Here is a 12,555-nt window from a genome sequence, read left to right on the forward strand (position 1 = left end):
ATCAACAAACAAGGGGGAACCAAGTCTCCCCCTCTCGTGGACACGTCATCCAGATTTGGGAGTGGGCTGTACTTCATGGTGTCTGGCTGCTTGTAGTGCACATCCCAGGCCAGCTGAATGTCACAGCGGATGCCCTCAGCCGGCGGACAGTGGTCAGCTACGAGTGGGAGTTGAAGGCAGAGGTCCTCTCATGCATTTTCCTACGTTGGGGCCATCCGGAAGAGGACCTCTTCGCTACGGCGTTAAACAAGAAGCTTCCTCAGTATGCCTCCAGAGGGGGGCTGGGAGCCTCCTCTCCGAGGCATGCTCTCGAGATTCCATGGCACAACATGATAGCTCACGCCTTCCCGCCTCTGCCTCTAGTTCACCGAGCAATTTGCAAGTTGAAGAACTCGGTGAACTGTTCCCTTCTGCTCATAGCTCTGTGGTGGCCGGCCAGGTTTTGGTTCTCAGAACTTCAACACCTGTCGGTGTACCCGCCGATCAGGTTACTAGTGACCCCCAATCTTCTTCACCGGGGGAACAGCAGCTGTGGCACCCCTCCCCACAATCACTCAGCTTGGCGGCATGGTGCCGGAGTTCAAGTCTTTAGAACATCTTAACTTGTCTGCGGATAACATGCGTATTATCCATGCAGCCAGGAAACCTTTGACTAGGTCCCAGTACAGGAGCAAATGGCTCAGGTTCTGTCATTGGTGTTTAAGCAAGCAGTTGGACCCAAGCGGGGCTACAATTGACAAAGTGCTGTACTTTGTATCCTTCTTAGCAGAGTCGGGTGTCATGCAGAACTTACCTTTCAGCGGTTTCTGCTTACCTTTCTACGGACCAATGCTCTTACTCTCTGTGTAACCCAGTGGTTAAGAGGCATTTTGCAGGCTTGACACGCCTCTATCCTCCAATTCGTAGTCCGCACCCGTCGTGGGACCCAAATGTAGCCCTCACGGCATTGTGCCATAAGCCTTTCGAACCAATGGCCACGGTGGACCTCAATACCTATCCTTGAAAGTGTCCTTTTTGGTCTTTCACAAATCCTGCTTTCCTGCCAAAGGTGGTATCTGAGTTCCACCTGAATCAGTCGATCTCCCTGCCGGTCTTTTTTCCGAACCCTACCTCAGAGGCAGAAAGGGTTCTGCATTGTCTCGATGTCAGAAGGGCTCTTAAATTCTATCTGGACAGAACATCCAAGTTTAGGAGTTCTTTTCAACTGTTTGTGACCTTTGTTAACCCTCAGGGTAATCAGGCATCTAATTTCCCGGTGGATCGCCGCCTGCATTACGGAGTCTTTCACCGTCCAAGGGCTGAAGCCTCCTAAGGGTATTCATGCACACCAAGTGCGGGGGAAGGCAGCCGCGGTTGCTTTTCAGAAATATGTCCCCTGGGAGTCCATCGCTAGGGCAGCTACTTGGGCCTCCCCGTCTGCTTTTTGTAAGCATTATTGTCTTTGACATGAGCTCAAGAGCTGATGCTCAGTTTGGTCAGGCTGTGCTGAAGAACCTTTTTCAGTAAGGAGTATTACCATCCACCCGTAGTTCCTGTAAGTAGTGCTTGGGAATCTCCCATAAGCATGGAGGAAAGGGGACGGGGCATAGGAGTATAACCAGGTTACTCACCGTAGTGACCACCTTACTCCTAGTCCATAGTCTCCTTTCCTCCATACGCCAGCCCGCCGTCCCCTCTAATAAGGTTCCTCTGTTATTGCTAATAGGTCTCTGACCTGGCGATAGAAAAGGAAAGAGAGGAAGGACACATTTTTGAAAACGTTTTTTTGATGCTTTTTACAAAGTGCTCCGGTCCCGTCCCACAGGACGGAGAGATGTCCCATAAGTATGGAGGAAAGGGGACTATGGACTAGGAGTAAGGTGGTCACTACGGTGAGTAACCTGGTTAGACTCTGTGGTGGAACTAGAGGCCCTAGCCATCAAGTGGGCCATTATCCATCTTAGGTACTACCTATTGGGATGAAAGTTCACACTCGTTACAGACCCCTAGTTTGGATTAGCCAATGCAAAGAGTCCAACCCTCGGGTAATGCAATGGTTTCTAGACCTACAACCCTATTGTTTCACAGTGGAACACCGGAAGGGAAAAGACCAGGGAAATGTGGATTTTCTTTTCTTCCCATTTTCCCCTGTGAACAAATACGGCTTCATCGCATGGAGGAAGGGTATGTGAGAAACCTGAAGGTGTCTCCCTAGCTAGTCCGCGGGGGATCTGTCATCCAGGTGGCCAGGACATGGTCATCGCTATTGGATCCAGTTCCTTGGGGTGGACCAGTGAGGGAGGATCACCTGGATGGGGGTGTAAACCAGGCATTTAGGTGGGCTTCCTGTTTAGCTTTGGGTAGTTTAGTTGGAGCAGCTACATCTAGTGCTTTAATCATAGCATTGTTGAACATCTCAACTAGGGTGTCAGGGTTGTTACCTTCCAGTCCAGATATGGCCGGAAGGAGGAGGGGGATAATATTTTCAGCTGTTATATCCTTCTTACTTCTGGTCGGAAGAGGAGGAGCCATGTTGTTTATTTTAGGGCTAAGGAGATCTAGTGTGGCTGAGAAGGTTATTAGATAATGATCGGTCCAGGTTTGTGGAACAATATCGGCGATACTGATGTTACAGTTCAGTTCGGTGACCCAGTCAAGGGTCTTTCCTTGGATATGGGCGGGGGCGAGGACTTTTTGGTCAAGGCTGTGGTCCTTGAGCAGGGCTGCAACTGACTCGGCATGTTTATTGTCAGTATCATTAAAGCCGAGGTTGAAGTCTCCCAACAGTAGGGTTTGGGAGTGGTCTTTAATGTTATTGGCTATAAGGCTAGTTAGATCATCTTCAAAGGTGCCTAAAGGCCCAGGGGGCCTGTATATTAGGTGGATTGAGAACGTGCGGTTATTGTAGAGGGACATTTTGGCTGTGAGTATTTCACAGGATGAGAAGGAGACTGATGTGGCAGGTCTGATGGGATGGGTAGATTTAAAAATGATGGCTAGTCCACCGCCTCTGGCATTAGGCCTGTCAGCTCTGAGAATTTGGTATTTATCGGGCATAGCTAGCATTAGTGTTGGTCCTGCAGCCTCGTGAAGCCAGGTCTCAGTTATGGCCAATAGGTCCAGGTTGTCGTTCTTTAGGATGTCAGCAATTTCTGTGGCGTGTGCCACCACTGATCTCGCGTTAATGAGGTATCCTATTAGCGTTAGAGAGCTGTTGGGTTTGTTGGCTTGACCAGTTTTCGGTGGTGGGGTATCTAGAGTTGCACGAGTTTTAGTAGAAGTTTGAGTGCTGGTGTCTGTGCTTGACTGGGCGAGACAGGTTTTTTTGGCTGGGTATTAGTACGTCTGTTAGCATTATTCTGGTGGTTTCTTACATGTTCATAGATACTGGGTAGTCTGGATCTGAGTCTCATATTTCTATCCTTGGGGGGGGGGGGGCCTAGTTTTGATAGTAGAGGCCATTATGCTATATATAGTGGCAATGAGTATTATGGTCAGGGTGACTTTAAAAATGCCAGTGGGGGGACATTTCTGTTTATGCCAGGAGCATACTGTGTGCTGGCGACTAGATATATGCAGTGGGGATGTTCAAGCATACTGACATCTAGATTCGATTTTGGCGCAAAAAGGCCTAAGGCTCGCACCTGGATAGCACGTGAGAGCTCTACGGTACTGGTGACTGGAGAGTACAAGTATACTATAAGATGAGATTGAGTACGTTTGTGTTATAGGAGTGGAGTGACATACAAGATCTAAGAATGGGGTCAGTAGCAGCATACAAACAATGGGTCATCTGAATTCGATTTTAGCAACCAGGGCAAAGCTGAATTCGATTTTTAGCAACCAGGGCAAAAAGCATAGGTAATAGCAAAATGCACAAGCAATGGGTCAACTGATTTCGATTTAGCAACCAGTGCAAAGCTGAATCGAGCTAACAATTTTAACAACCAGGCAAAGCGGAGTTCGATTTCTAGCAACCTAGGGCAAAAAGCAAAGGTAATAGCAAAGTGCACAAGCAATGGGTCATCTGATTTCGATTTTAGCAACCAGGGCTACAGGTGATAAATATGCAGCAAAGAGGCAGGGTCATACAGGTTGCAGCAGTATAAATGCCGTTACTAAGAGGCAGTCTAGAGTCAGTGTATATGGTTAAGCAGAATCTAGGATACTCTAGGTGCAATGTGGTAAAGCAGTGGCTAGTATGGCCAAGAGTCAATCACATGACAGCAATCTAAATGCAGTTGTATTGCTGCTAGGCAAAGTCATTGCTACTCAGGATGGAGTTTACTAAGACATGCTCCTCAGCGTTGTGCCGCGCTATGTTGTATTAACGATTGATAGCCATGATATAAATGCAAATCATTAGTGGCAGCCAGATAGAGGGGAAGGTCTCTATAGTGGATTGACACAGTGATTGCATGTGTGAGTGAGAAAGAATAAATAAGAAAAAACAGTAATGGTACTAATGCATTTCAAAATCTCCAATGCAGAAAAGAGGCAATAGGGTTGTAAGGCATTTGTAAGGAGTCACTATGTACAGTTATGCAATTATATTAAAAGAAACATTCTAGTTGGAATAATGCTGATTTCTTATGCATACGATATATTATAGGTAGAGTGCCTAGTTGTGGTTCAGTGTGAACGAATTCCAGGTCGAGAGATACTTTGGCTTTATAACGGTGTGTCTTTAAAATCTCTTTGCCGACCAATGTTAGTGTTTGTAGGGGTGCCGGGCTTCATACACGGCTGCTGGTAGGTAGTTCGGGTGTAATGGTGAGCAGGGATCTTACCTCTGCTGAAGCAGCGCTCGGCGGAAATGTGCAGCCTGGGCAGCCCAACGGCCTCGTACAGCCACGACAGGCCAAGACAGGTGTGCTCCTTAGAGTAGGTCCTTAGGAGCAGGTCCGGCTGACGCCTTTCCGGCGATGGCCGGCGGAGGAAGTACAGCGGGTCCTACAATGGAAGCGATGCAGCAGCAGCTGTGAAGGGTTGCTTAGCAACCTGTGTATACAAACACGGCGGTGGCCATTTTGATACAGGCCTTGTGTCGTTCGTATCGGAGTTGTGGGCAAATCAATGGGAAATGCCTAGATCAGCAGCCAAATGTAGCGTAAGGCGCAGGGCTGGGAGTGCACATAGGCACAGGCATAGAGTGAAGGCAGAATAGCAGCTACCTTCTGTTCGCCGCCGTTGGTGCAGCGGCACAGCGTCTCATGGGAGGCGGTTGAGAAAGGGCGTATCAGGAGTATGGTCACGTGGTGCGATCTTGTAGGAAGGAGAGAAGGTGTGGTAAGTGTGGTGGTCCCCATGATATTAAGGATTGTATCTCTGTATATACACCAAAGTGTTGCATTTGTGGTAGGGATTATGTTGCTTTTTTTTAGGGGGTGTGTTGCACAGGTGGAGGCCTGTAAGGTTGTGAGCACTAAGGTGAGTCATAACATCAGCTGCAGCAGTTCAGAAGGTGCGGGCGGAGCAGGTTGGGTAGTCCTGCTGTAGTGGTGAAGCAAGTGGAGCTGGGTGAGGTTCAGTCTTTGGCGGTTGAGAGGGTGATTGGAGGGGGTGTCACTATCAGAATGGAGGATTTGTTGCATTTTATAATTGCAACCATTAATATAATGGCCGAGTGTCAGTCGATCGGACAGGTTACAAGCGGTGGTGAAGGCAGCAAATATGTATTTAAGGATGTGCATAAGATAATGAGTGGTGGTGTTTTTGTTCTCCCTTGTCCCCCTCCCTTGCCGCGCTCTGAAACACTTGTGTACGAGCGCGATACAAATAAAATATCAATATAAAAGTGGGCCATAGTTGCAAAATGAAATTCATTCCTTTTGCGGCAACTGTTTGAATAGTATCCAATTCGGGGGGGGGGGGTGGGTTGTTGATCAAATGTAATGCAAATTGTGTACAATTTTTTAAAGGATATTTATTCAGCAACAATGTTAAAAATTATTAGTTGCACAGTGAAGCAACTCATCAAAGTGGCGCACTTGGACTGAAAAAACTCCCACACTAGCATTTTGCGTTTTTGCAAAGTTCTTGACTCGCAATGTAATAAAACCTGTTTCATTTGAATAGCAGTGATTTATTGATATTGGGTAGGAGTTACTTCACTGTGGAGTGTAGTTTGGGAGTGGTGCGCATGCCGAGCGCAGGGGGCGCATCATAGTGTTTCGCCCTGGGCACCAACTGGACTAGTAACTGTCCTGGCTGGATGGGCTCCTTTTAATTTCCCTGGGACCTCAAATGCTATCTTTTTTAAATGTGAAATATGTCTTAAGGAATCATTGGGGAATCATTTGCTGTGGGTGAGACCAGCTACTATTCACTCCTCTTTTAGTGGGAAAGTGATCATCTGTTTTGGCCAAGTGTTATTTACGTTTGACCTGCTTGTTCTTCATAAACCTCCAGTTAATCCTGTCTTCTGTGTATGTGATCGAGGGTGCATTTCTGGGCGGGGAGAGAACGGAAGCTCCTTTTTGGATGTTTCGATTATATATCGTTATAGGATGTCTTGCGTTTGTAGTATTTAATAATGTAATAATGTATTCCATTTTTAGATCTAAACACAATATTGCGTCATCCTACTCTGCAAAACTTAAGAAGCACAGGCACTAAAAGGTAAATAACTGCTGTAGTTTTTGTCTGCACAGGTTGTCCTATGCTTCTGAGATAGCCGGTCTCCCACCCTGCATTCCTGTACCCTTCATGTCTCCTTCTCTCCTGTCTTGTCTCCATTCCTGCCTTTTCCTGAAACTGGTGTCCAGATCCAGGTTTAGCATCCCGGTCTGTGGCTCAGTGGACTAGTGCATTCTCTGGTAGGATCCATGGTTGTGTGATCTCATAGTCACTAGTTTGAATCCTGCAGGTCCACCCAGCCCTTCATCTATCCAAGATGGACAGAATGAGCCACTGAGTTTTGTAACAATGAAAATCTGTTACCTTCTCTCTAGGACACCAAAATACATCAGTGTGTGTGTGTGGGGGAGCGGGGTGCACTCTACAAATACACGTAGTATGTTATGTTAATCCTTTCCTCTGTGCCGTCCTATTAAACTCAATTGGTAATTCTCTATTGGACCTGTATGGTGGATCTCAGCACTTTTCTATAGGGGGTGGAGGAGTGGAATTGTAAAAGTGAATTAAATAAGCACATTGGTAGCTACACCCAGTGTTGGTTGTTCTCTTTGCTGATCACCTGGGGAGCAAGGGATTGATGGTAAAACCTTAATCGGGAGGGGCTGAATGAAGCAGACCACCAGATCTACACTTCGGTGGGTGTTTTTCTGTTTCTAGGCATGAATGAGTGAGTGTTCTGGAGGGGAATTGAGGGCATGCGGTAGAGTCAATGGATAGGATGGTATGGAGTGCGGAAGTATCACACACACACACACTCCCCTTGCCTGCCCACCCGCTAGAGCAGTCACAACATGAGGTGATTGAAACAGTCGCCCTCGTGATTGTGAAGGAAGGTGAGTCAAGGACAGTGACATGCCCACTTGCACACGTTTGTTAACTGTTAGCAAGTCAGGTGATCAGAGTATTGCAGGCTCACGAAATCATCTGCATCCCTTATTTATTAACTTATTGTCGCTAGTTGTGGAGTTGTGGGATAAAATGACCAACTGACATTGTTAGGTGTTGGGATCCCCTATTGGCTAGCAACCAGTGTGCATTCCTGATTGTGACCCACTTTGAAGCACTATCCCACAAATTGCACTGGGAGGGAAGCTCCAAGATGTGACTCCATCAACTGGGCCTAGGTCTTCTCACCCTGCAGATTCTGTTCCGAAAAGCAGCAAAGGGCTTGTGAAAGATGTTTTGACGCAGGCTGGGGTTGCGGCTCTGGTGTGGCTCGTACATATTAAGGTAGAAATGAGAGTACCGGGCTTGAGTGAGCATTGGTGCATTCCCTCAGCTATGACTGGTGCAGTCCAGAGAGGTGAAATCAGCGATGTGGAGGAATTTTGAATGCAACTTTGTTGCTAAAGCTGAAGGTTCAACTGCCTTGCTGCGCTACTGTAATATGGAGCAGAATATGGGTTATGCAGGCCTTGCTGCGCTACTGTAATATGAAGCAGAATATGGGTTATGCAGGCCTTGCTGCGCTACTGTAATATGAAGCAGAATATGGGTTATGAGGGCCTTGCTGCGCTATGTAATATGAAGCAGAATGTGGGTCATGCGGGCCTTGCTGCGCTACTGTAATATGAAGCAGAATATGGGTTATGCGGGCCTTGCTGCGCTACTGTAATATGAAGCAGAATATGGGTTATGCAGGCCTTGCTGTGCTACTGTAATATGAAGCAGAATATGGGTTATGCAGGTCTTGCTGTGCTACTGTAATATGAAGCAGAATATGGGTTATGCAGGCCTTGCTGCGCTACTGTAATATGAAGCAGAATATGGGTTATGAAGTGTATCTGGGTTTTGTAAACACCAAATATGAAAGATCATTGTATGCTACATTTCTAAAAGGGCCTCAACCAATCGCTAGCCTCTAATAAGTGGGACCATTCTGTTTTTTCGACGTGTGTTTGCATTTGTGATTTCTGCTCCGATTCTAGCGATGTGCCAGTAGTTTTCTCAACATGTAAATATCTTGTGTGGGCATGGAGACTGAGAAGGAAAAGACCATGTTGATTATATCTGGGGACAAATTACTGTACTAATATCACCATTGCCAGAGGTGTTTTCCTCTGTGTTGTTTTTGATCTGCACTATTGGCGGTTTCATGCCTTGGTATGAGTGGGTATGTATATATCTAAAGAGTACTTCTTGAATTTTTGACATGATTCACTAAATGTTATAGTCACTATATGTCCGCCATCAAACACTCCACTGACATCTGCCTCCTTCTTGAAGACTTTGACCTCGACATTCTCGCACTTACCGAAACATGGTTCAATGCCAGCTTACTTGAAAAAACTTTAAGAGACTAGAGGGAATATTTATCTGGACATCTTTAAGACAACCCTCAAAACGTCAAAACCACTAAACATACCACACTAATGCTTAAAGGGTCCCTTGCTTCTCCAGTACCTTCTTCTAACTCAGTCCTGCATGTTGTTTAACTCATTAAATTACAACATACTTATTCCAAACAGTTTTTTTTATCAAAAATATCAATTTATTTACTCTCCGTAAAAACACCACTAAAAAATACATTCACAAACATCTTGCACTGTTGTCTAAGTTCAATTATTGCACATTTGCCACTATTTTTGGTATCATTGACCACAGACAACTTCTACATAACATTCTATTTTCTAATACATATCTCTGTTATTAGATAGTTCATCAGTAGAAGACACATTTTTCAGTTTTTCATTTATTTACTTTTTATATCTTCTCCTTTCTTCACTGGGTACTCTAACTTCCCCATAAAAATCGTGCTCTACTCATTCACACTTAATGTCATTCATACATCCTTTCATTCTACAATTCACACTACCCAACATGTTTCTTTCCTGTATCAGTTCTCATAATTTCAGGAAATTCTTCAGGGGTTAATTTTTGTATAGCAACAGTCTGTTATGTAGTGACCATTCGGTCTTCTTGTATTCTTTATACTTCTTGGTCAAGGCTCATGTGTTCGGTTCACATCTGTTTCATTTCTGGGCCAGAATTCCACAAGAAGGTATCTGTGAGAAGCAAGTGTATGAAGAATGGATTTAATTATTAACCCAACTTCTATGCAGTCTTATTCCTACATTAGGGGTATACAATTTACCATGAGAGAATATATTCTTCCAATTCTTCAGTTCTAGACATGCACTACTTGGTAAATTACATTATCACGATACAACGTCTTTTCATAAGTTGGTTTACCGTTTATCTAGTGACCTACCCTCTCTATTTTTTACCGTAATTCCCCTGTTCTTAAAAAAGGGGCATTTGATAATTTATTTAGTTTCCCAACGCTCTCACCCTACTGTTATGGTACACTATTTACCTTCTGGCTTTTACCTGCAGGTTGTTTATTTTCATCCATCCAGGTATCTATCTCTAGGTGCTTCTTAATTCCCAACACTTGTGTACTGCCTTTTTGGGTTCACCTTTTGCAACATCTATCAATACAGAAATGTCACTTACAGTTACTCCTGGTTAAACTGGTACTACATATCCTATGTATAATAAGCATAATCTGGTATTGCACTTAGTTCTAGGGTATGTACCTTAATTAGGACTTCCCATGTTAGAGTCTGCCATGTTTGTTGTTTTCAGCTTATCCCGACCCTTCAGTGATCTTTGTACGAGATGAATGCCTCTTTTTGCTTCAATGGTTACGACCTCGGTCGTCCCGGGTTCCCACGTGGTCTATACACGGCTTCTTAGTGTTCTAAGTGCCGATATCTATAGAAGCAAAAAACAAAAAGTGTATCTTTAAAAATTGAAACATTCCGCCCGTGTGATCTTTAAACGGCTTCTTGGTATACTAAGCGCCAATATCTCTTATAGCTAACTCACGGGACATGTCTTTAGAAATAGGGACATTCCGCTCTAGCTTAGTCACTGCTTTTGACTCTCTTCTCCCTGATGGCTATGAGATCCTTTCCAAGCCATGATGTACCCGTGCTGGCGGTGGGGTTGCCCCTTATCCCTGAGCGGGTTCCTTCATACGCATATATACATTGACTTATCAGAGGGCATAATATACATAATCCCTGCAAAGGAAAGGTAAGGTTATATTTATGCACTCAAGGTCCACAGAGAATGATCCCCAACTAAGTGTCCAGCCCAAAGTTGTCTGGGGCCTTTTGCCCAATAGTTCAGGTAAAGGTCCACAGCATCTTTGAGGCAGGAGAAAATGCAGGTTAGGTCTCTGGGGTCCAGTGAAGGTTTCTAATTGTCAGAGTACAAGTTAAACTAGCTAACAGAAGTAGCCCCAACTTTCAGAAGTCTTGCGCAAGCAATGGCAATGCCAATATTGTTAGAATTGGCGCAGATTTAATCGTGCCAAGAGATTTCATCGTGCCAACTGTTTATGCTAAACAGTTGGCACGATGATGCACACATAGGTTCCCGTGCTATTTGAATGATATGAAGTGTTGAGATTTTGTTTACATCATTTTGTTGAAAAATAAAATATGTAATTTTGTAATAGAGGTTTGCAGACATAATATGCATTATTTTATTAGCCTTAAGTTTGTGTGTTTTTGAGAAAGTTAGGGTTGATCTAGCTCCTCCTAGAATAATGGATTAAAGGAGGCTTTTGGGCCCTCTCTATTAAAGAAAGATCATTGAATCATTCAGTAAAAATGCAGGTGTCTTGACTTTGTGTTTTACAAGTGGTTGGTGGACCTGTGGCGTCGAGGTACTTCGATCTTTGTACTGAGTTTACCTTTTTTAGTGCGTATCAATTAAAATTAATGATTTTAACAAAACACTGAGGTAATGTGGGTTTTTAGGTTATAGGAAATATGTGTATGTATTATCTTGCGTGCTTCTAACGTAAACACACAATGATAATAGATTGTAAGTAATAACCAGACAATTTGGCCTTAGCTAACAATTAGCCAACGGAGAAAGATTTTCTTATAACAAATTTATGGAGTCCATTTGCATAGAATACATTAATTTTAGACCAACATTAATGTGATTTGCTTCACAGATGTCACCCCAGTTTGGTTTTTAGTTTCTCAAGTAACGTTGGTGCTCGCCACTTATTGTATACTATGATAGCTTTGCATGTACACCGTCTTAGACTATATGCTTGCCAAAATGGCATCTCATGTGAGCCTACACAGACTCCCAAACCTTCCAACACCACCCAGCAGGGGAATGTCAGAAAGGCAAGTGGCCATGGATCATCTGATCTGGAGAGAAGTATGCCTCGCTCCTCATGCATACCCAATGCAGCGGAGGAGGGCTGTGGAAGGCAACAGCACAATACAACACCTGTGAGGCCGAGGAGAGAACGAATAAGCAATCCATATCTAGGATTTCCAGAGATCTCCCACCAACCCGTTGCTCAGGCTTCCTGCAGGTTTGCCCCTACCATGGTGGGATGGTCCATTGGGCAAACGTACTGGGAAAAGGAAGCATTGACGATGATAGCCAGGCACTAGAGTACGGAGAGATGGGCATGGCTGAAGGCAGCAGCAAGGTGCGGTTTAATAGACCAAGCACTGGCGGGCAAAGTTATTCACAGTATCACGGCTGGCTGCTGCGATATTAATGATGCAGGGAGGCAAATGGCCTGGGCCATGCACAGCCTTTACTCCTGCTAGAATTACATTGCCAACTTGTGGTAGTGTTCAGTTGTAGATCCCTGACAGCCCAGCTGAGAGCACTTCACCAACTTGTTAAACAATGCAAGGATCTGGGAAAACCTGTGCATTACATTTGTGGTAGAGTAAGATGATAAAGAAATGTCTCATGAATTAATCAATGCTCTTTGCTATGTTAGGAGGGGTACTGGGTCAAGGGCAGCAATCTGGCTCATTCTGCTTATTAGTAAAGAACCTTAATTATGGAGTTTTTAATTAGTTTTCACTAAGCAAGTTCAGAAGCACGCATGTAGAGACTAGGATGGCAGGTGTTGAGGTACAGCAGGGCATTCTACTTTTTAAT

General features: G+C 44.7%; 1 protein-coding gene across 3 annotated transcripts in view; it reads left to right on the forward strand.

The window, feature by feature from the left end:
• Positions 1 to 12,555, forward strand: part of LOC138498474 (zinc finger protein 268-like) — a 544,482-nt gene that overhangs the window by 525,913 nt on the left and 6,014 nt on the right. The window contains exon 3 of one of the 3 annotated variants that reach the window (XM_069622222.1): positions 6,540 to 6,600. The exons of the other annotated variants lie outside the window; for them this stretch is intronic. The gene's annotated coding sequence lies outside the window, so the exon portion shown is untranslated. The remainder of the gene's footprint in view (positions 1 to 6,539; positions 6,601 to 12,555) is intronic. 3 annotated transcript variants of the gene reach the window in all.

The sequence above is a fragment of the Ambystoma mexicanum genome, chromosome 5q, assembly GCF_040938575.1.
Source record: "Ambystoma mexicanum isolate Mex_15411 chromosome 5q, UKY_AmexF1_1, whole genome shotgun sequence".
NCBI lineage: Eukaryota > Metazoa > Chordata > Amphibia > Caudata > Ambystomatidae > Ambystoma > Ambystoma mexicanum.